Source organism: Schistocerca cancellata, chromosome 8 (genome assembly GCF_023864275.1).
Source record: "Schistocerca cancellata isolate TAMUIC-IGC-003103 chromosome 8, iqSchCanc2.1, whole genome shotgun sequence".
NCBI lineage: Eukaryota > Metazoa > Arthropoda > Insecta > Orthoptera > Acrididae > Schistocerca > Schistocerca cancellata.
This window is the reverse complement of record NC_064633.1, coordinates 47,590,226-47,616,009: the sequence shown is the minus strand read 5'-3', so window position 1 is coordinate 47,616,009 and position 25,784 is coordinate 47,590,226. Positions and strand designations below refer to the sequence as shown.

General features: G+C 44.8%; 1 non-coding gene across 1 annotated transcript; it reads right to left on the bottom strand.

Annotated features, from left to right (window-relative positions):
* Positions 1 to 2,465: 2,465 nt before the first annotated feature.
* On the bottom strand, positions 2,466 to 2,657 carry LOC126096054 (U2 spliceosomal RNA). The gene has a single exon (XR_007522014.1). It is a non-coding gene; the product is annotated as a U2 spliceosomal RNA (small nuclear RNA).
* Positions 2,658 to 25,784: the final 23,127 nt, after the last annotated feature.

Below are 25,784 nucleotides of genomic sequence, written 5' to 3'. Positions count from 1 at the left end.
GTCGGTGAGCTAAAGCAGAAGGATATTTCTAGCTCAAATTCATTTGTATGGGTTCTATAGAGGGCGGGGTGTAATCTGCCCACTAAGAAGTGAGAGTATAGGAGGCTAGTGGCTATAGATCTCGGCACTACATCACCTAGAAACAGTGGCACTGCAGTTCGAATGAAAGTGTAAGAGGTACCAAGATGGGAGCTGTTGCTAGAGGGAACACTGACATTCATTTGGTCTGACTTGTACTTGTTGGCTTATTGGCTGCTGATGTACGATAGTTGGATAAACGTGTAAGTGCTGGGCTTGTTTCTAAATAAATAACTACCACTGTGCATATGCATACCACCCATTTGGATATAAACTACTCTAGACGGAGTATAGTAAAATGGCAGGTCTTTTATCGAATAACGCTTGGGGGTATAAATGAATAATGCTGTCATTAAGTCCAGAATCTCGCCCTGCTCTTAAAGATAAGTGTTATGGAGGTATGCTCTATCTGAGGAAAGGGTGATATTTCTCATGAAACACTATGCTGTCAATGAAGACTGCCGTATTTCTAGCGTAGTAATCATGGGAATACGATAAAGGAGATTAAGACACGTACAGGGGGATATTTACAGACAATATTTCGATATCGATGAATTGTAGGCCTTATGCCTCTGAATTTCTTGGTGCATTTCTTTTATACTCTGATGGTTATGAATTTCTTCCCGAACGTTAATGTGCCATTTTTATCATTGTGATAGATCTCTACTTAGTCAGTGGCAGGTGGTGGAGTAGACAGCCTTCTAACTAATGGAACAGTGCCATCAGAACGTGATGGGATTTAGACAGAATCATGAGGGGTTTTTGATTTAGCGGCTTACATCTCTTTCTCGTCAGTATCACGAATATTCAAATACTATACATCAATGACTGGAAGGTTTGTGAGAGTGTGGCGGGTAAGCTATACTCTGACAAGGGGGGAACTGAGAGGAGAGCACCACACCGCTTCTTCTAAGTATTGTCGGCAGTCATATTACAGCCTCTCAAATTGTCTCGCGAAGTGACTACAGTGAGAAAAGTAGAGGCAATTACGAAGGCTTTTGCTGAGAGACAACCAGAAATTTTGATAAATAAGAGACAACATTCTTCTATAAGTTTTGTGTGCCTGTAAACGGATGGACTGGCATCTTAACAGGTATACTAAATTTACATCTACGTCTATATGCATAGTTAGGAACCCAGCGCATGGTGAGTGGCAGAGGGTATCCTGTACCAATACTAATCATAGCTAGGGAAAGGCAGACTGTCTATATGCCTCCACATGAGCGCTAATTTCTCTTATGTTCACGGTCCTTAAGCAGAATGTATGTTAGCGGCAGCAGCCTTTTTCTGCACTTAGCTTCAGGGATCCCCGTTTGAGTTCGCAAAGCATCTGGCCATTAATTTGGTGGGAGCCAATAGATAAACTTCTACAGGGCTGTATTCTGAGGGAAACCCAGGTCTGCAGGCCCATACGTGTTTGGGAAGGGGTGGTCGGCAGACAGGTATTTTGCTATTTTTCGCTCGGTCAGCTTTTCTGGGGATCTTGAAAATATATCTCAGAACATTTCGGTGTGCACACAGGATGAGGGGAAGCACATTGCTCAACATCCAAGTATTCGCCCCAGCGACGTTTCCGTGCCCAGTCCTCCTAAGAGGGATAGGACAGTTTTCGCGAGTCTTGGATCTTTAACAGCTATGTGGCATGACGAGTGGTGGCTTGTTGCCAGGGAGTGATGCAGCCCTGATGTGCAGCCAGAGTTTCGTGATCCACTGGCAATGGTGGCAGTTGTACGCATGCAACCCGGTGGCAGCGGCGGGGATGGGGGCAGAAGGTATCTCGTGGGCAACGAAGAGAGTGACACGTCCTACTGCCCCCATAAACCGACAGGTCTCAGCAGGGTTAGTTCAGAAGCAGTGTACCAGAATTAGGGCTTACGTCTACCAGCATGACAGGACCACCGACAGACAGAACGCAATTATCGTTGGAGATCTTCACCTACCTGACGACAGTTGCCACGCATTTTGGTATCAGGGAAAGTGACTACCATAGCCCGTGCGAAGTCTCTAGAGACGTCATAGAAGTCTCTGTCATAGTTACGAGCCGTGTGAAATTCGACTGATGGAAAAAATTACTCGCCTTGAGGAGGGACTCTCATGGTCAGTTTAAGTGAATAGTCAATCAGTTTGATATCAGTGACGTGCTGAGGGGAGGTTCTAATCGAGGACGAGAGTGCCATAGGTGTGATTCACTAGTTGGAGTGGTTATCGGTTTGTTGCTACAGGATCTTTTAACGAAATTTCAGTCTCCCATCCACACAGGAAGAGATGACCATCGTAATAAAATCACCTGTATTACCGAACGTATAAAATGATGCATAGTATGACCCTGATGTTTGCAACATCTCGGTGCTACTATTTGGCTACCTTAAGAGAGTTCATAGGTGTTGAGGCATTTGGCTACCTTAACAGAATTCGTATGTGTGGGGGCATCCTGTAGCAGAGGCAGAGCATGCTCTTAGCCCTCAGTCATCATCCAAAAATAAATTTAATATTCTACTCCTGTGATACAGGACGTAACAGATATCAAGCTGATAAGAACAAATTATTTTACTGGACGAGACAATACTTAAAGAAAATATACCCTATGCCATATAGTTTTACAGGATTTGCACACTAAGAATCAACAAGTAACGATACTTGAGCGATATGAAACTGCATGCATACTCAGATTTCTTCTGTCTTCGACAGTAATGCGCATAAAAAGGAGGTACCTACATTTCGTGTTGTAACAACACTAACGTTATCCTACTGTATATGTAATAAATTTTTATCTTCTGAATTTCGATAAATTAGTATAATCGATATTCTGGTTTCATTTCTTTTTTGTTTCATGACATTATGTTGAAAAAGCTATAAACAAATTTCGATGTAAATTTTAATATTTATGTCAAATTTCAAGTAATGTTGTAATCGAAGGGAAGTGTACCTAATGTTGAAACTATTGTAAGATGTGAAAGTTGTATTTGTACGCCTGGTCCATACGTAGGCAATGTATTAGAATATGTGGAATATAAAACCTGTGGTGAATACCCTGTCTGTATGGGAGCAGGAAAAGGTGGAGGCAGGCGAGCGCGGGAAAATGCACACGGGCGCGGTACGGTATAACGGGCTCAGCAGGGTAGTCGAAGTTGGGCATCGATCTGAGAAACACGTTCTGGATCGAGGGGGCTCTCCTGGAAAACGTGGTTTCGTTGAGCCTCGTATACGCCGTTTCCGACGTCTATACAGCATGGCAATATTCCATAGGCGCTAAATGGAAAGCATTGCGACGCTATGAAGAAGTAAAGTGCCGATATTTCATGAGCCATTGCTGTAATTGCATGTGTGCTTTGTGCCTCGCCATCTCGCCGCCTGCCGACCACCTCATCGATACGAACAGGTTGAAACTTTCAGTACTGTATTCGTGTGGACCAGTGTCACTTTTGCTACATACTGTTCAATAATAACTTAAATTTTACCAGAACTGTCCTATCAATTAATTATCCTCACAACTAACCTAGACAGGGTCCTTTCCACATGTTGTGCAATACGAGTATCCCAAGATGAAGATTTAAAGTTTATGTTAATAATAATTACCTGCAGACCTATCTATGTTAGAATGATGTTTAAAGAACTTTGTTGTTAATGAAATACTGGACGAATAATATAGGTCTGACCAAGTTGGAAGATAATATTGAAATTGGTTTAGTAATGAAGTTTATTTAAATTGAGACAAAAATAACGGTAGTTAAATGAGCAGGAAATAAGACAAAAAGAGTGGTAAATCATATATTGGAAATCTAGAAAGCTTAAGGCTCCTAATGATCAAACTTTCACTACAGTGATCATAACAGTTTCAGGGTCCCCCCCCCCTTCTCCATTCTTTCTTTTCTATTCATTTGAATCCTGAAGTGTGCTGAACTGCTTTGACCAGCAAAGTTAAAGTCAATATGAAACCTAAATTTATCAGTGTTTTACCCTTCTTAAAATTGACATTGTATGTGTGTTTCAAAAGTGCTATTTCTAGGGTAACCTATGCCCGATTTCAGTCGGATCAATAGACAAAACGCAGTTTGTAGTAATCATTATAGTGTAATGTTGTGTATTTATAGCTTGTCCAAATTAGTACAGAAAGTGAAAATGTTAGTTCAGTAGATTTTTCTGGTTCTAAAATTTACCATTTAATGCAGTATTACTACGTGTTGTTATGCTTGTACGTACATCCACTTGTACAAGGAAAAAACTCACTTAATGCCTAATTAGGCTGGCGACCGTATTATTAACAATAGGTAGCATCTGCTGTGTATGTTTCTTGCCCGTCCTAACGTGTAGTTGCACTTTAGTCTTGCTTGACGTATCATTGTTGTTACTGAGTGGGTGTAAGTCTGATTTTGCCTTCATTCAGGTACACGCAGTCAACATATTTACTAAAATCCTTTCTTATAAGGTGAAGCCCGTCAACTTACCATAGTACAGGCTTTAAAAGAGTTAACGTACGCCCGAGCGTAGACGTTACAGTGTCAGAGATTAGAGATTTATAGAAAATAGCATTCTCGTGTCAGACTCCACATCCAAGTTGCACCTACTTGTCTTGCAGTGAGCTAGGAGTTGAGGCCGCCGGTCTGTGGCCTGCGGCAAGAGCAGTCACGAGGGCTCGCACGACCAGAAGCCATGGCTTAGAGTTGCGACTGGGCAGGTGCAAAGAAAGGCTCCAAAGCGTCGCTCTTCAGGTACACAATGCATTCTGTAGATGACGCTGAGCTAGACTGGAAGTGACTGGCAAGGTTTCTCGTCTTGAATTACCGTGTTCAGGTAAGACAATGAGCACTACTTACTTACTTGCTTACTTTTACTGGCCACACTAACCGCAGTCGGTCCTTAGCCTCACACTGTCCAGTCTTCCACACTTTTCTGTAATCTGCATCTTCATCTCCCGGACCCAGTATACGCACGTCTCCCATCGTATTATCCTTCCATCTCACTCTCGGCCGTCCCAGTGGTCCCTTTCCTTCAGTTTCTCCATCCATTACAGCCTTTATTATCATGTTCTCCCCTCTCCTCCTCATATGTCCGTACCATCTTAGTCTCACACTTCCTACGAAGTCAGGCAGTGTGGATAATTGTCTGAGTTCTCTGTTTTTCTTTATTCTCCACTTAATTTTCTTTCACTGGTCCACGTATTTTGCTCAGTACTTTATTTTCAAAAGTGATCAGTTTTTTCTCTGTTCTCTTTGTTGGGGTCCATGTCTCACTTGCGTAGCACACTATTGGCTTGATGATGGTCTTTGTTCCTTCCTAGATAGTAACTTCGCTCTTATATTGTTGTGCATAGCTCCTAGACATGAGCACTACACTCATAAGAAATATCGTATGACGTATTTCCTACGTTTCTGTTGGCTAGGATGTGACTTGCGACTCGTAAATAGGTATAAAGCGTGTTTCATTCCGCCAATATGTTGTTACATGACTCCTGTATGTAGCGAGCATGGATTTATAACAGCACTGGGACAGTGGGTCGCTGTGCTAATGTTGTTACCCATCCTTATGTACCTCCCGGCAGCCATTCACTTCTACACAGGCAGGAGGCTACTGCGCCACACTCTAGTGACACTTTGCTGTCCTTTTATTATTACCCATCCTTCCCACATGGAACTATTGGCTAGACTGGCTTGAGAAATTCTTTAGTGCTAGACTAATAGCGAAAATATCGTCTCTACATCTAGCATTTATCGATGATACTGGGTAGAGCTACTCCCTAGCGGTCGATCAATGGCAATTACCGCACACCAACTCCCTTGTTTCACAGTCAATTTTTGAATTTTCCACCGACAGGTGGAGTGGAGTTAGACTGCATCATTATTCTAAGTCGGCCATCTTGGACTGGGACGACGTAGTTAGACTGTGCCAGCATTCCTAAGATGATGAAATGAACAGAGTACGCTACACCTATCTACACAAGCGATATGCAAATTCAATTTTTGTAAATAATGAATGAACTATTAATAATTATTATTATTACTATGTCCCCTGCAATGCAATGTAATTAGCATTTTAATGTACTACGAAAATTCTAATTTACCACAAAAATTTCAATTTCCCATTGAATTTCCCGCCATTTTTCCAGGTGGGGAGGAAGGTCAGAAGGGTGGAGGGTTAATTCATCAGTTTGATTTATTAATTGTCCGCCACCGTAACTGAATGGATAGCGCGCCAGTTTGTCGTGCCGGGGGGCCCGCGTTCTAGTCTCGGCTGGGTTGGGGATTTTCTCCGCTCAGGGCATGGGTGTTTGTGCCGTTTTCATCATCATCATCATCACTTCATCCTCATCGACGCGCTAGTCGCCGAAGTGGCGTCACCTCAAACGACTTTCACCAGGTGACCGGGTCTACCAGCCGGGAGGCCGTCACCACATGACATTTCATTTCATTAAATAATTTGACATCCAAAGGGCGACACCGGCACATCTACACCACGGGACATGAGGAGTGGTGGGATGCACCACCTTGAATAACTTAAAAGTGGGATCATACGAACTTTGCTCCACAACTGGCAATTTCCTGATATTACATACATTCAAGGATGATAGAGAGGGGTAATTATATCAGACTGAGATCTTAGTGCGGAAACGACCACGTCGGAAGACGTACGCTACTTACAGGATGTTTCAAAAATGACCGGTATATTTGAAACGGCAATAAAAACTAAACGAGCAGCGATAGAAATACACCGTTTGTTGCAATATGCTTGGGACAACAGTACATTTTCAGGCGGACAAACTTTCGAAATTACAGTAGTTACAATTTTCAACAACAGATGGCGCTGCAAGTGATGTGAACGATATAGAAGACAACGCAGTCTGTGGGTGCGCCATTCTGTACGTCGTCTTTCTGCTGTAAGCGTGTGCTGTTCACAACGTGCAAGTGTGCTGTAGACAACATGGTTTATTCCTTAGAACAGAGGATTTTTCTGGTGTTGGAATTCCACCGCCTAGAACACAGTGTTGTTGCAACAAGACAAAGTTTTCAACGGAGGTTTAATGTAACCAAAGGACCGAAAAGCGATACAATAAAGGATCTGCTTGAAAAATTTCAACGGACTGGGAACGTGACGGATGAACGTGCTGGAAAGGTGGGGCGACCGCGTACGGCAACCACAGAGGGCAACGCGCAGCTAGTGCAGCAGGTGATCCGACAATGGCCTCGGGTTTCCGTTCGCCGTGTTGCAGCTGCGGTCCAAATGACGCCAATGTCCACGTATCGTATCACGCGCCAGAGTTTACACCTCTATCCGTACAAAATTCAAACGCGGCAACCCCTCAGCGCCGCTACCATTGCTGCACGAGAGACATTCGCTAACGATATAGTGCACAGGATTGATGACGGCGATATGCATGTGGGGAGCATTTGGTTTACTGACGAAGCTTATTTTTACCTGGACGGCTTCGTCAATAAACAGAACTGGCGCATATGGGGAACCGAAAACCCCATGTTGCAGTCCCATCGTCCCTGCATCCTCGAAACGTACTGGTCTGGGCCGCCATTTCTTCCAAAGGAATCATTGGCCCATTTTTCAGATCCGAAACGATTACTGCATCACGCTATCTGGACATTCTTCGTGAATTTGTGGCGGTACAAACTGCCTTAGACGACACTGCGAACACCTCGTGGTTTATACAAGATGGTGCCCGGCCACATCGCACGGCCGACGTCTTTAATTTCCTGAATGAATATTTCGATGATCGTGTGATTGCTTTGGGCTGTCCGAAACATACAGGAGGCGGCGTGGATTGGCCTCCTTATTCGCCAGACATGAACCCCTGTGACTTCTTTCTGTGGGGACACTTGAAAGACCAGGTGTACCGCCAGAATCCAGAAACAATTGAACAGCTGAAGCAGTACATCTCATCTGCATGTGAAGCCATTCCGCCAGACACGTTGTCAAAGGTTTCGGGTAATTTCATTCAGAGACTACGCCATATTATTGCTACGCATGGTGGATATGTGGAAAATATCGTACTATAGAGTTTGCCAGACCGCAGCGCCATCTGTTGTTGAAAATTGTAACTACTGTAATTTCGAAAGTTTGTCTGCCTGAAAATGTACTGTTGTCCCAAGCATATTGCAACAAACGGTGTATTTCTATCGCTGCTCGTTTAGTTTTTATTGCCGTTTCAAATATACTGGTCATTTTTGAAACACCCTGTAAGTTCCGCCTTAGCCTCGAGCATCGCATTTTTTGAATCCTGATCGTGAAGTACAGAATTATTGGTGAATAGGCCCGATTATCCTCAGATAATTTCCAGTGTTCACGGACTAGGAACGGCATACATAACTTGATGATAGAGGCCAGTAATAATGGATTCAGTTTGCCTGTACAACTTTCACAAGCAGCTACATTTAGAAAAGTCGGTCAAAATGGCGTCCTACAGCGAAAATGCAGGCAAGGCGTCGCCACACAATGTTCTATCACAGTAGGCCTAATATCCGCGGTGTCGTTTCAACAGCCGCAGGCAGCGAGAATTCTTGTGAGGAAATCGTCATCTGTCTCGACAGGCGTCTCGTACACAAGCCTTTTCACGTGGTCTCACAAAAAGAAAAAAAATCAAGCGGGATGAGATCAGCTGAACATACTGCCCACGAAACAGGACATGCTCTGCCTATCCACTTCTCAATCTGGCCCATGTGTTCAAGAAACCTCAGGCCAAAGTTTCGTGGGCCTCCATTATGTTGGAACTAGATCCGTTGATGAATAAAAGTGTGATTTGTTAGAGGAACCTGGGTAATATGTCTCTGACGAAATGTGTCTACAGTATTGCACTTAAGCGGCTCCGGAAAGGCTCAAAATCATGAAAAGTTCAATTTTTACTTTTTTGCGTTTTCTGAATCTGCAGACTATTACCTTTTAATAGATATATAATTTATTCAATTCCGAAGACTACAACTATTTTTAAATTTTTTTTGAAATGTGTTCGACGTGGGCGTGACCCACTGTGGCGCTGTTAAACTGCTGTCAAATGGTGTTATTATTAACGTCCGTGTTCATCAGGTACATTTTAGTGATGTGAGATAGGGTATGTGTTGTGGCTAACCTGTGATGGTTCAATATATATCGCTGGTGTGACTGTCGATTGTTTCATGTTTATTTACTCTATCGTTATCTCGAAAATATTCGTAATTAATTCTGTTTCTTGAGTCTCTGTTTTGTTGAAGTATAATAATGTGTAAAAGTAAAGTTGCTGTTGCGACTTTCAATGATGGCAACATTGTAAGGTGCAAGGTATTTAGAAATATGGGAATGAAGATAGGTTCTAACATGGTACGAGCGATGCTTGCTTTAGACAAGGAACGCCTTCGGGCTGCAGACAGGGCTGTAAAGAGTCTAGAAATACAAGCAAGAGTAAACAGGAGGAGGAACAAGAGGAAGCTGGAGGAGGAGTTTGCAGAGGATGAAGATAATCCATCCTATGGACCTGGAATGCACTAAAAAGTTAATCCAATCTTTGTCGCTCGATCCCCAAAACTTTTATTTTCTCATACTAATTACATGTTTTCTAAGGATCTTCCAAACATATTTGTTTCAAACTTTCAGTAAATGTTACACAGTACCTTCTGCATAATTTAACACAGCCGTTTTCCAAAAAACTGTACATTTTTGAATATATAAATAAGAAATTGCAAAAAAATGTTGTGAACTTTCATTACAATTGAAAATAAATCATCTTTAATAACTGAACTAAAATTGTGTAAAATCCCTGTGTTAAGTTGTAGCCCATATTCCAATAAATAATCTGTAAAAAGTTCAACTTCCTACCTCAATTACTTTGTGAGGAAAGATGTAATTTATAAGCGTTATTTTAACATTGCAAGTATAGGGCGTTCCGGAGCCCCTTAAGTGGGGAGAGGAAGAAATGGACCTAGAGCATAATCATTGACTATGTCTGCTCACAAGATAATCTGTGTTGATGGAAATGAAATTAGCGTTTGGCGTCACTGGCCAGGAGGCCCTTACCGGGGCAGGTCCGGCCGCCTTGGTGCAGCTCTTATTACATTCGATGCCACATTGCGCGACCTGAGCGGAGAAAATCCCCGACCCTGCCGGGATTCGGACCCAGGTCCCTTAAGACGGCAGTCCGTCACGCTGACCGTTCACCTATCGGGCGGACATATGTGTTGATGGCTCTTCACAACTGCAGGAATGGACTCAGACATTATTATTGCGACAATTTAACATACCGTCTGTGGTGAAACAGGCTTCATCTGTGAAAGGAACATACTTTTGGCTGAACACGACACGACGTCCGAAGTCAGCACTACACAAAACATGCGCTTCTGTGGGATGGTAGCGGCGTAGCTGCCTCTCCTATAACACTCGCCTCAAAGTGCTTTACGAAACATTCATTTTGGGTATAACTGGCCGAGTGCTGGTTTTAGGCGCCTCACCCGCTCGAGCAAGCGCTGCATCTTTTGAGGCAGGAGTCCGTGCAGCTATTCGTCCTCTTCGGTCGGTGCACTCTGGTACCCATTTGCCTGTTAATCGCTGGAAGAGTCTTGACAACATGGGGTGAGCCGGATGTCTTCTACGCTGGTATTTGCTTCTGAAGAACCTTTCCGCTTCTCTACTGCTTCCATTTGCTTGCCCATACACGAAAATCATGTCTGCAAGTTCCGTGTACACCAGGACTGCTACCCTCAGTACACAGTACGCCATCTTCATTAGATTACTTGAGTTATTATCCTAACCTTTACATCTAAGTGCTCGTCCGGACAGCCTACCCTACAGTCTTAGCAATGTGTGTAGCTGTACATGTATTTCGCTGTCAGAGGTATCAGAACGAATTTTCGCTCATAACTTTCGACTCAGTCGTTTCCAGACCAGGGCCCCTTACCGACACAAAGATCGTAACATCATAACAAAATCACCCTGCGCACTGAATGCAGAGGGCTTTACTCGTACCTACTTCGTATGATTGTGCTGAAATTCTAATCTTTTGCATATCCATGCGTGTAGTACATTTCATGTAAATTTGACATGGTGCTACAGTTTTAACAGGCAGCAGTGTACACAAATTGTTTAAGCTTGAATGAATATCTGCGTTGATTATTACCCCTCCCCACTGTCTGCCGAATTCTGCTTAGTTTATGGATATCTCCCTCCCCTCTCTCACTCCCTCTCTCTCTTTCTCCGTCCGAACAGGCCCCGAAAGGACGAACCGTACCGACCGGCCGCCGTGTCACTGAATGCTGATATTGAGGGGCACGTGGTCATCACTCAGCTCTCCCGGCCGTTTTGAGTTTTCGTGACCAGGGCCGCTAATTCCCAATTAGGTAGCTTCTCAGTTATGCTCACAAGGGCTGAGTGCACCCCACTTGTCAACAGCGCTTTGCAGACACGGACAGTTGTAAGTAGGCTGTTTATATTTTCTTATTGGCAACTGTGTAAGTAGGCTGTTTATATTTTCTTATTGGCAACTATGTAAGTAGGCTGTTTATATTTTCTTATTGTCAACTATGTAAGTAGGCTGTTTATGTTTTCTTATTGGCAACGTTACGTAGCGCTCTGTACGAAAATCACTGGCTGTGCTGTGTGCAGTCTGTGGCTAGTTTGCATTGTTGTCTGCCATTGTAGTGTTGGGCAGCGGCAGCTGGATGTGAACAGCGCGTAGCGTTGCGCAGTTGGAGGTGAGCCGCCAGCAGTGGTGGATGTGGGGAGAGAGATGGCGGAGTTTTGTAATTTGTCATGAACTGCTATATATATTATGACTATTAAGATAAATACATTGTTTGTTCTCTATTAATATCTTTCATTTGCTAACTATCCCTATCAGTAGTTAGTGCCTTCCGTAGTTTGAATCTTTTATTTAGCTGGCAATAGTGGCGCTCGCTGTATTGCAGTAGTTCGAGTAATGAAGATTTTTGTGAGGTAAGTTATTTGTGAAAGGTATAGTTTAATGTTACTCAGGGCTATTCTTTTGCAGGGTTCTTTGATAGTCAGATTGCGTTGCGCTAAAAATATTGTGTGTCAGTTTAAGCATAGTCTTGTACAATTGTTCTAAGGGGACGTTTCACAGTCACCCATCAAAGTGTTAGCCAAGTCCGACAGCGCTTAACTTCGGTGATCTGGTGAGAAAAGGTGTTACCACTGCCATAGAACCGTTGGCGTTTACGGATCCGCAGTGTCTTTAATTTCCATCCACTCGTCCCAGGGTGCCCCTTTTGCTGATCTAGGCCTAATCAGTTCAGATCCTGTAATTCCATTTCCTTGCGTCGCCTGTTTTCATGTTTCTTGAAACTGTTTCTTGTTCTTAGTTCGTGTATTTCCTGCTCCTCTGGCATTCTTCCTGGTTTTATTCCCTCTTTGAATTTCTCTGTACTCGGGAACTGCCTGTTGTATGGGACGATTACCCTCGCACGAAATTTGGATTTCTTGTGTTTATGACTCAGTCTGTTTCTCTTGCAACTGCAATTCTCTACTCAAATTTTTCACCTTGGTGTTCCTTTCTAAGGTATATTCCCTCCATTCTGCCTCCTGTCCCTTCTACGTGGCAGGCTTGTAAGCTGTCGGGTCTTGTATCATACCCCAACAACTTGGTCCGTGTTCTTGTGAGTTTTCTGGATACGAGAGTACTATGGTAATTTTAAAAATAAATGTGCAACTGGAATGGCGAGGTAAAAGGTACATTTTAATTTGACCACAGTTGCGTAGTTGAAAGATTAGACTAATCACTGTGTGCAGAGAGGCGTTCAAGCACTCATTCTGCACTATGTACGTCAATGGAATGGGTAGAAGCCCTAAAAACCGCCACACTTAATAGTGGTATGCAGGGAATGGATGTAGATAATACAAAAGTAGATCTGAAGACGCAGTGTCAAAGGGGTTGCAGGGGATTCCACCCTTACCACTGCTATCCCAATGTTGTTGCTGAGAGCAGCAACCTGCGGCATGTCGACGGTTGACCGACACAGCTTCTGGTTGTTTCTACAGAGGGCAGGTGACGTACTGTCTGCAAGCTACAAGCGCACTCCACATCCATTTGTAACTGCTAAACTAAACAAGGGAAATAAAAAAGTAACTATGGTGTCTTTTACACTCTGCAGAAGGCGATATGAGTGCACAACGTCACAAATTTAGAAGCTCGAGGCGCAACATGAGCACTGACTCAGAGTGCGAGTGCACGGCTCACAGGCGTAACTGGCGTTCCTTCCCTTCCATTTTGGCCTACTGGGACCACGTACAAGTTTTACATTCTCCATCTTAGCTTCTGTCTGTTCCTTTTTCTTTCCTCTACACCACTTGAAAAATACTCTTACTGACTGCTTTGGGGTTCTTATAAGTTAAACATCTTTCTCCTAAAAACATCTCTTTCTGTTGCTCATTTTTCTTTTATGTCATTTACGAGGGCAGTTCAATAAGTAATGCAACACATTTTTTTTCTGAAACAGGAGTTGTTTTATTCAGCATTGAAATACACCAGGTTATTCCCCAATCTTTTAGCTACACAACACTATTTTTCAACGTAATCTCCATTCAACGCTACGGCCTTACGCCACCTTGAAATGAGGGCCTGTATGCCTGCACGGTACCATTCCACTGGTCGATGTCGGAGCCAACGTCGTACTGCATCGATAACTTCTTCATCATCCGCGTAGTGCCTCCCACGGATTGCGTCCTTCATTGGGCCAAACATATGGAAATCCGACGGTGCGAGATCGGGGCTGTAGGGTGCATGAGGAAGAACAGTCCACTGAAGTTTTGTGAGCTCCTCTCGGGTGCGAAGACTTGTGTGAGGTCTTGCGTTGTCATGAAGAAGGAGAAGTTCGTTCAGATTTTTGTGCCTACGAACACGCTGAAGTCGTTTCTTCAATTTCTGAAGAGTAGCACAATACACTTCAGAGATGATCGTTTGACCATGGGGAAGGACATCGAACAGAATAATCCCTTCAGCGTCCCAGAATACTGTAACCATGACTTTACCGGCTGAGGGTATGGCTTTAAACTTTTTCTTGGTAGGGGAGTGGGTGTGGCGCCACTCCATTGATTGCCGTTTTGTTTCAGGTTCGAAGTGATGAACCCATGTTTCATCGCCTGTAACAATCTTTGACAAGAAATTGTCACCCTCAGCCACATGACGAGCAAGCAATTCCGCACAGATGGTTCTCCTTTGCTCTTTATGGTGTTCGGTTAGACAACGAGGGACCCAGCGGGAACAAACCTTTGAATATCCCAACTGGTGAACAATTGTGACAGCTCTACCAACAGAGATGTCAAGTTGAGCACTGAGTTGTTTGATGGTGATCCGTCGATCATCTCGAACGAGTGTGTTCGCACGCTCCGCCATTGCAGGAGTCACAGCTGTGCACGGCCGGCCCGCACGCGGGAGATCAGACAGTCTTGCTTGACCTTGCGGCGATGATGACACACGCTTTGCCCAACGACTCACCGTGCTTTTGTCCACTGCCAGATCACCGTAGACATTCTGCAAGCGCCTATGAATATCTGAGATGCCCTGGTTTTCCGCCAAAAGAAACTCGATCACTGCCCGTTGTTTGCAACGCACATCCGTTACAGACGCCATTTTAACAGCTCCGTACAGCGCTGCCACCTGTCGGAAGTCAATGAAACTATACGAGACGAAGCGGGAATGTTTGAAAATGTTCCATAAGAAATTTCCGGTTTTTTCAACCAAAATTGGGCGAGAAAAAAAAGTGTTGCATTACTTATTGAACTGCCCTCGTATCTCAATTTTGTGAAGTGTTTTGGGTAGAGCTAGTGAAATAATCGCTCTACCACTCCTTATTAATTCTGCATCTTTGTCTATACACCAGTGCTTGCAGATTTCTTTGGTTCTTACTGTACGTTAAAGTTTCTTCATGAACTTTTCCTCCTTAAATTTTCTTCATTTTTCTCCTTAAATTTTCCTTCTTAATTTGCTTTGTGTTTTCCCGAGCTACGCCTGTTTATTTATCCAATCTGTCGTCGTAGTGCTTGTACTCGCAGTGAGTCCGGCGTGCTGATGGAGCTGTATGGCGGGTGACGAGACAGACAGCGGGTGACGGAGGAGGAGTGTCGGCGTGGGCAGCGGAGGCGCGTGCCTGCCGGCTTCTTGCGGCCGCTGCGTGACTGCAGCCGAGGGCGGCGCGGCTGGTGGCTGGCGCGTGACTAGGAACTGACCGTGCGGGCCGCGCAGCAAGTTGTCGCATCTGTAGGAGACGTAACCCAGGGCTGGTGAGAAGGAGGAAACGAAACTACATACCAGTCAAACGTAACCGGCTCAGACTTCTTTTAGTACATGATAGTATTTAAATATCACGTGAAATGTTACCATCATAAAATTCTATTAGTGTATTACTTTGAAGAACCCAAGAAACTGGTACACCTGCTCCCGCGAGCACGCAGAAGTGCCGCAACACGACGTGGCGTGGACTCGACTGATGTCTGAAGTAGTGCTGGAGGGAACTGACGCCATAAATCCTGCGGAGCTGCCCATAAATCAGTAGGAGTACGAGGAGATGGAGATCTCTCCTGAACTGCACATTGTAATGCGTACCAGATATGCATAATAATATTAATGTCTGAGGAGTTTGGTGGCCAGCTGAAGTGTTTATACTCATAAGAGTGTTCCTGGAGCTACTCTGTAGCAATTCTGGACGTGCTGGGGGTCGCATTGTCCTGCTGGAATTCCCCAAGTCCGTCGGATTGCACAATGGACAGGAATGGATGTAGGTGATCAGACAGGATAATTACGTACGTGTCACCTGTCAGAGACATTTCTAGACGTATTATGTGTCCCATATCACGCCAACTGCACACCACCCACACCTTTACAGAGCCTCCACCGATTTGAAGAACCCCTGCTGACATGCAGGGTCCATGGATTCATGAGTTTGTCTCCATACCCGTCCACGTCCAACCACTCGATATCATTTGAAACGAGACTCGTCCGACCAGGCAACATGTTTCCAGTCATCAACAGTCCAATGTCGATGTTGACGCACCAAGGCGAGGCTTAAAGCTTTGTGTCGTGCAGTCACCAAGGGTACACGTGTGGGCCTTCGGCTACGAAAGCCCATATCGATGATGTTTCGTTGAATGGTTCGCACGCTGATACTTGTTGATGACCCAGCATTGAAATATGCAGCAGTTTGAGGAAGGGTTGCATTTCTGATCACGTTGAACGATTCTCTTCAACCGTCGTTAGTCCCGTTCTTGCAAGATCTTTTTTTCGTCCGCAGCGATGTCAGAGATTTGATGTTTTACTGGATTCCTGACATTTCCGGTACACTCGTGAAATGGTCGTAAGGGAAAATCCCCACTTCATCGCTACCTCGGAGATCCTGAGTCCCGTCGCTCGTGCGCCGACTATAACACCACGTTCAAACTCACTTAAACGTTAAACTTCTGTAGACCTGTCTTCCTCATTTGCATGTAATATTAGGGTACATTCATAATTTTTACTTTATGGACCGTCTGACAGTAACTGAATGAAACATTGCAAGTGTTCAGTTCATAGTGCTGTGAAATGTGGGAAAAACCGCAAACTGGCATTTATGAGAAGAAGAACAACACCAAAAATGCTACAGGAGGTAATATGTAGAAAACGTCCACACAACCTGCCCCTGAAGATGCCTTGCAGGAAATAAAGGCGAAACGTGTATGGCACGAAAATTGTGTTGCTGTCAGACTGTCACTAACGTAAAAATTATCAATATACCGTTTCTCAAATCTTGATAACCCACCTTTGCAGCTGCAGTAACCGATCTAAAAACTGTGCCAGACACTTGTTGTCTTACATAGGCATTGCCGACCGCAGCGCCGTATTCCACCTCTTTACTCATCTCTGTATTTGAACATGCATGCCTATACAAGTTTCTTTGGACCTTCATTGTAGGTGATCTAAATCTTCCTAATTCACTCGTATAGTTCCGTCCTATAACTTGTTATTTCACAGCTTGGCAATAATATAGAAGCATGGAGTGATGCGGAAACTAAAATTACATATGCGAAACGAAGGCGTATGTGCATTTGAATCAGACTGGATTATGAAAGTCATTCTCTTCCTTGCATAATATTTTATGAAACTTGATCTTTGGTGTCAGTTTTGCAGCCATCATCAGATCTAAAAATGTGAAAATGCAAACAAAAATATATGAAAATATTTGCCAAAATAGTGCCTTGAACGCCTTTTAATGTACGAATAAAGTGAACAAGTTATATGAAAACATAGCCGCGTCATGTAGGCGCATCGGTAGTGAATTAAAAGTACAAAGGCAGTGAGTGCACATTTATGGACAAAATAATGGTTCAAATGGCTCTGAGCACTATGGGACTTAACAGCTATGGTCATCAGTCCCCTAGATCTTAGAACTACTTAAACCTAACTAACCTAAGGACAGCACACAACACCCAGCCATCACAAGGCAGAGAGAATCCCTGACCCCGCCGGGAATCGAACCCGGGAACCCGGGCGTGGGAAGCGAGAACGCTGCCGCACGACCACGAGACGCGGGCGACAAAATAATGTTTCAAATGATTAGTTCCAGTGTCTCCAGTAAACTACTCGCTACAGACATAGTGTATATTAGATGCAGAAATGAATACTTTTATAATTTAATCTGTATATTTAAAATAGATAATAAATTTAATACAACTAAAAACTACAGGTTAGCTTTTATCAGATATGTAAAAGAAAGTAATACACTATGTCAGTTAAACGTTAAAAACATAAAAGCAATTTAAAATGCACTTGAAGACTGCATCTATGCAGTTGGATAACAGAGGCATTATATGAATAGTTGTACATAGCACTTTGAGCACTGCAGCTGTACACATGATACCAAATAGCGTTAGGACATCCCAACAAGCACAAGGACGATTCTAAAAACCTAAAAACTGGAGACGTGAACTTACGATGTCTTAAATGAGAATTTAATAAAGCAAATAGAGATAAAAAGATATGACGAAAATACGTCGACTCAGAATGTAGGTGTAGTTGACGTAGTCCATATGACGCCAGCAGTCGGATGAGTTCAGGGCACCACTGCCCCTCAATGGATGCCGAATGAGCTCCTTCGACATACTGGATGAGGCACCCAGGCAAGAACACTCAGTATACCTAATTTCCTTCCCATTTCTCGCTGCTGTTTCCCTACAAGGTAATTTTATTCACTGCAACTTTGAACGGCTGACTACTGACCCCTGCCACTTTGCATTTGCCTATTGTTTACGCCTGACACGCTAAGGTAAATCTCACTGCTTCAGTTTCGGTATCAGTGGGAGACAGCACCTTGAACTTGTGGGTTGTGTGTATGAGTTCGTCATCGTCCCTGTCTGCCCTGTACAGGACACCAAGGACCTATCATTGAAACACGACAGGCAGTCAAGTGGATGAGTACTGATGGATCCTGTATTCCCTGTAGAAGAGTCAAGATCCACAGGAGAGGATAGTACTTGTGGTACCTTTGATATCTCAGATACATGACTCCCAGTAGTACTCTCAAGACACCTATTCACATCAGCTTGCAGTCGCTTGACAGTTAACAGGGTGATTTTCAGCTGCGTACAAATGGCGAGCAACTCATGTACTGCCCAACAACAGTAAAAGTGCGACTACATTATCCCTGGTGCGATATTTCCTAGAATAGTAAAGAGATAATTTATGCCTGCTGCATTATATTACGGAAAAATAAACAAATAACTTTAAACTAAATTTGTAAATACTGTTTTAATTTATGAGTCTGATACGCTACAAATACTACGAGGTTTTTAAAGCTGAAAGGATTAGCACATACAACGAGGTATGAATTACGACAGCAGAATTCTCTTGTTACAAGCTTTATTGTTTCTCTGAAATGTTTTTCAGATAATGGTCACTATCAAATTCGACAAATGCAATAACTTTCAATGAATGCAGACGATATATACTCCTGTTAAAAGAGGAAACTAATGTGACACGATTTGTTACTTATTTAAAGTAAACGTAAAGCACAAAAGCCTATTTACTACCTAGAAGACCATGTAAAACGCTCGTAAATTACGAAAATCTTTGCAAACCTCTGAAAACTATATAATGAAGTTAAGAATCTGTTGGTTTTGAACGGGGAAACTGTGACGAAAAGTTTCTGAAAGTTACAGTTACAATTGATATTATAATGCTGAACAATGTATTACTTTCATGAAAATGTTACATTTACTGTTGACGATACAGTAATACACAATATACACTCCTGGAAATTGAAATAAGAACACCGTGAAATCATTGTCCCAAGAAGGGGAAACTTTATTGACACATACCTGGAGTCAGATACATCACATGATCACACTGACAGAACCACAGGCACATAGACACAGGCAACAGAGCATGCACAATGTCGGCACTAGTACAGTGTATATCCACCTTTCGCAGCAATGCAGGCTGCTATTCTCCCATGGAGACGATCGTAGAGATGCTGGATGTAGTCCTGTGGAACGGCTTGCCAGGCCATTTCTACCTGGCGCCTCAGTTGGACCAGCGTTGTGCTGGACGTGCAGACCGCGTGAGACGACGCTTGATCCAGTCCCAAACATGCTCAATGTGGGACAGATCCGGAGATCTTGCTGGCCAGGGTAGTTGACTTACACCTTCTAGAGCACGTTGGGTGGCACGGGATACATGCGGACGTGCATTGTCCTGTTGGAACAGCAAGTTCCCTTGCCGGTCTAGGAATGCTAGAACGATGGGTTCGATGACGGTTTGGATGTACCGTGCACTATTCAGTGTCTCCTCGACGATCACCAGTGGTGTACGGCCAGTGTAGGAGATCGCTCCCCACACCATGATGCCGGGTGTTGGCCCTGTGTGCCTCGGTCGTATGCAGTCCTGATTGTGGCGCTCACCTGCACGGCGCCAAACACGCATACGACCATCATTGGCACCAAGGCAGAAGCGACTCTCATCGCTGAAGACGACACGTCTCCATTCGTCCCTCCATTCACGCCTGTCGCGACACCACTAAGGGCGGGCTGCACGATGTTGGGGCGTGAGCGGAAGACGGCCTAACGGTGTGCGGGACCGTAGCCCAGCTTCATGGAGACGGTTGCGAATGGTCCTCGCCGATACCCCAGGAGCAACATTGTCCCTAATTTGCTGGGAAGTGGCGGTGCGGTCCCCTACGGCACTGCGTAGGATCCTACGGTCTTGGCGTGCATCCGTGCGTCACTGCGGTCCGGTCCCAGATCGACGGGCACGTGCACCTTCCGCCGACCACTGGCGACAACATCGATGTACTGTGGAGACCTCACGCCCCACGTGTTGAGCAATTCGGTGGTACGTCCACCCGGCCTCCCGTATGCCCACTATACGCCCTCGCTCAAAGTCCGTCAACTGCACATACGGTTCACGTCCACGCTGTCGCGGCATGCTACCAGTGTTAAAGACTGCGATGGAGCTCCGTATGCCACGGCAAACTGGCTGACACTGACGGCGGCGGTGCACAAATGCTGCGCAGCTAGCGCCATACGACGGCCAACACCGCGGTTCCTGGTGTGTCCGCTGTGCCGTGCGTGTGATCATTGCTTGTACAGCCCTCTCGTAGTGTTCGGAGCAAGTATGGTGGGTCTGACACACCGGTGTCAATGTGTTCTTTTTTCCATTTCCAGGAGTGTATATCTCTTGGAGTTAAGTGTTATATGTTATTTAAGTGTTGTCATTTTTTTTTAAAAAAGAATAAATTTCATGTGGTGAATAATCCTCCTGTTTTACGTGGTTACTGTTTAAGTTGATCGGACACTGATGTCAGGTTGTCAGTCATGCAGACTGGGCTAGTAAGCCACATTTTACGCTGACGCAGCTACTGGTTGTCCGACTGGCTAAGAAACTATTGCGGTGTGCCTCACCAGCCGGGCGACGAAGACGGGACGGGAAGTGGGAGCGCTCCTCGGCGGAGGCCGGTACTTCGGCCTCACTGGGGCCGCTGTTCCGTGCCGAGTTGCGGTTGCGGGTCGTCGGTCACCGAAGTTTTGTTCTTGTGGTTATTAAGACGCTCTTTCGCGGGACTCTACTTAATCTTCCGTTCCTTGTTAAACTTGCCCTTGCCTGCCTTCCCGGCATCAAGCTTCAAAATAGTGCAAGTAGGAAGGTTTCAAGCCATCAGACAGTTACTAAATTTCAGCAAGTTAAACTCTATTGCAAATTTAGTTCACCACAGACACAGAAACGCGCTCGCGCACACACACGCGGACACACAAACACACACACACACACACACACACACACACACACACACACACAAATACATATTATTATTATTATTATTATTATTTGCTTTTACGGCTTCACTGGGCCAATTCAGTCAATCATTTCCTGGTCATCTTCTTTAGTAAGCGCATGTTTAGTTCTTTGTTAACTGCCCAGTATCTTTTCTGTCTTTCCTCATCTGTAAATACCCTTTTCATTGTGTGTCGTTTAAATCTTGGTTTAAATCTTATTTTCTTCTGTTTCAGTTTCTTGACATTTTCTGTCTTGTTTTGCAGATCATCCAAGGTTATATCTAGTCCTCCCATATCCTCTTTAATTTCCTTGATCAATCCTACTTGTTGCTTCATATTTCATAGTTACTGTATAATTTTTCTTGCTAATCTGATTTCTGGTGTCCTCATTACGTGTCCAAAGAAAGAAATCCACTTTTTACGTATAGTATCTGTGATGGGCTCCAGTTCCCCGCATACTTCTTCATTCAGCATTATCCGCCATTGTCCTTCCTTCTGGTATCTTTTATTTATGCATGTTCCAGCTGTTCTTCTCTCTACTTTTGGTATTTTGTCGACTGTTTATCTGAGTGACTAAAAAGAGTCTCGCTTGAGTATGTTACCTCAGGCTGAACCACCGTCTTGTAGCCTTTTAATTTTGTTTCAATTGATCTACATTTCTTTCTGTATGTAGACCATGTTAGTTTTTGAGCTTTTATCATTTCATTCGTTCTTTCTTGCCAAGCAGGTTTTCCATCCAAGTTGTGTGTTATAATCTCTCCAAGATATTTAAATTGCTTCACTATTTTAATTTTTCTGTTGTGACATGGCCTGTATGTCCTTTACATATATATTCAAGTGAGACCCGAATGTTGTGGCAGTATATGCACTCTAGACTCTGAAGTGGGTGTATAAGCACTGACATGTAGGCTAGGGTTTGGTGTGGCAATCGTGATTCTCTGATGTGCAGGCGGTAACTGTTATTCTTGGCTGTAAACGTCTAATGCAAGCCTCTAAGTAATAAAAGGGCGGGCTCAGTAAAATAAAATAGAAGGGCAGTGTAATAGGCAGCCGGTGGCGTGTCGGAACCTGTGCCCTTTCTGGTGAGCAGGCGCAGAGGTGACGCAAGGTGAGCTCTGCCGTAATGCGTGAGGCCACAGGCGGCGGCCCGACTCTCTGCCGAAGACCTGCCAGCCGCGGAGGCCTCGGCAGTCCGCTAGCAGGCCACCAAACAACGGCAACGGGCTGCCTCGCCTCTTTAGCACAAGAAAGATGGCTCCCAAAAGCCTGAGGCTCAATCTGGGCGAGAATGCTCACCAGTCTCATGAATAAAATTGAAATGATTGGCCAAAATGAGATGCCTCTACCCATAATCATCGCCAGAGCTTGTCACGACAGGATACGTGCCTCCACAAGTGTTGTTGATACTTATAGCAAGGCCAGTTTAACTTCAGGAAGCTCGAAGGAGAGTGCAGAGCGGGATACTACTAAGGTTTACAGGTGCGTGAAAATCCACCTCCGCAGGTCAGCTTAACATAATATTAGGAATAGACCAGGTAATTACGAAGTTGGGACTGCAGTACTAATTGCAAAGAGGGGATCTAGAAAGAATGACCGCTATATTAGGGCACAGATCAAAATCCGAGACAGAAATCGCTACGTACGTAATTAGTGAATGTCAGGAGAACTGGGATGCAGGTACGACAGAACATCAGATCTGTTTCTTTCTAAGTGGCGGCCAAAGACTTCAGAGGGAGCACAGTCTGTCTATAGAGATTTCCTGCCATTTCAAACAGTCGTAACTTGGAAAATATTAGAGATAGAGCGCCGCGGTTTGTAGTAAAATGTTCAGCAGCGCTCAGAACTACACTCCTGGAAATTGAAATAAGAACACTGTGAATTCATTGTCCCAGGAAGGGGAAACTTTATTGACACATTCCTGGGGTCAGATACATCACATGATCACACTGACAGAACCACAGGCACATAGACACAGGCAACAGAGCATGCACAATGTCGGCACTAGTACAGTGTATATCCACCTTTCGCAGCAATGCAGGCTGCTATTCTCCCATGGAGACGATCGTAGAGATGCTGGATGTAGTCCTGTGGAACGGCTTGCCATGCCATTTCCACCTGGCGCCTCAGTTGGACCAGCGTTCGTGCTGGACGTGCAGACCGCGTGAGACGACGCTTCATCCAGTCCCAAACATGCTCAATGGGGGACAGATCCGGAGATCTTGCTGGCCAGGGTAGTTGACTTACACCTTCTAGAGCACGTTGGGTGGCACGGGATACATGCGGACGTGCATTGTCCTGTTGGAACAGCAAGTTCCCTTGCCGGTCTAGGAATGGTAGAACGATGGGTTCGATGACGGTTTGGATGTACCGTGCACTATTCAGTGTCCCCTCGACGATCACCAGTGGTGTACGGCCAGTGTAGGAGATCGCTCCCCACACCATGATGCCGGGTGTTGGCCCTGTGTGCCTCGGTCGTATGCAGTCCTGATTGTGGCGCTCACCTGCACGGCGCCAAACACGCATACGACCATCATTGGCACCAAGGCAGAAGCGACTCTCATCGCTGAAGACGACAGGTCTCCATTCGTCCCTCCATTCACGCCTGTCGCGACACCACTGGAGGCGGGCTGCACGATGTTGGGGCGTGAGCGGAAGACGGCCTAACGGTGTGCGGGACCGTAGCCCAGCTTCATGGAGACGGTTGCGAATGGTCCTCGCCGATACCGCAGGAGCAACAGTGTCCCTAATTTGCTGGGAAGTGGCGGTGCGGTCCCCTACGGCACTGCGTAGGATCCTACGGTCTTGGCGTGCATCCGTGCGTCGCTGCGGTCCGGTCCCAGGTCGACGGGCACGTGCACCTTCCGCCGACCACTGGCGACAACATCGATGTACTGTGGAGACCTCATGCCCCACGTGTTGAGCAATTCGGCGGTACGTCCACCCGGCCTCCCGCATGCCCACTATACGCCCTCGCTCAAAGTCCGTCAACTGCACATACGGTTCACGTCCACGATGTCGCGGCATGCTACCAGTGTTAAAGACTGCGATGGAGCTCCGTATGCCACGGCAAACTGGCTGACACTGACGGCGGCGGTGCACAAATGCTGCGCAGCTAGCGCCATTCGACGGCCAACACCGCGGTTCCTGGTGTGTCCGCTGTGCCGTGCGTGTGATCATTGCTTGTACAGCCCTCTCGCAGTGTCCGGAGCAAGTATGGTGGGTCTGACACACCGGTGTCAATGTGTTCTTTTTTCCATTTCCAGGAGTGTATAATGTCAGCAACCGTTCAGTCATCTCCAGGTGAATATTTCCCACGAAGATATCTGCTGCATCACCATATCGTGCATGAGACCAGCACACCGAACACAACGCTTCTAGCTGTCACCGACATGTGACGTGTTTTGTGTGTTTTCTTCGGAGTAAAAAATCCTAATTTAATGGCTGTTCACATGTGTAGAAATAAGGAACGCTCTTCCGTCTGGAAGTAACCACTTTCTTTGGTAGTTATTGCCTCTAGGTAGGACAACATGGAATACGTGAACTGGAAGGTCTTTTCACTACAATGCCTGGACCATTTGCAATTTGTGGGCAGAAAAGTGTAATCGTTTATGTAGAACTTCATGGCCAGTTGCTCTGGTTTCCCCGTTAGCATGATTTACTACGTATTGACTCGAAATGCAGCTTGCACTATGTGAACACGTACTTGAAACACGTGGTAACGTCCACTTCGAGGAACATTTTTTGACACTGCATCTCTCTTCCAAATTTTTAAATGGCCTCAATATGAGGTTATTTAACATCATTCTCACCGCTGACTGTAGAATTTCGGCCTTTAGGCGATTATCAATGGATGTACTACAGAAAGTTGTGCTCTAGCCCATGTCAAACTTCAAAATTCCTCCGTCACATACCTGTTTCATCGTCGTATCTGAGCCTTTAACAGGATTAACATCCATAACACAAATTCCAATAAACTATTCTTCTCCTATACTGTTTACGTGTGAACAATGTGATTGTATTTGGCGGTGTTGCCCTATGATATTTTCATTTTACTTGCTGCTTTATTTTTTATGATCTCCTTCCTGATTTCATAAGGTGGATGCTGAAGTGATCATTTAGCCGTCACATCTGGTTGAGGAGTCTGAGAGGCCAGGGGAGGTGGGGAGGGCTGATTACAGCTCCATCGGGTTTCCACCTGCGTACGCACCGTTACCCAAGTTTCTGCAGCATTTTAAATAACATAATTTAACATAAAATTAGGAAACGGAGGCATAAGTATTGTTTTGACATTTAAGAAGAATAAAAGGAATACTCCATACATGGCAGATGAGTCAATATCGCCAGCGTTGTGACTTGGTGGTGAACTCCTCCGAATTATTGCCATTGGTTGTCAGTAAAAATTCTTAAAATGGTGTGAATGGTCGCAGATCGATTGCGTAGTGGTTATATGATTGACACTACAGCCATTTATTCTATTATTCTATTAT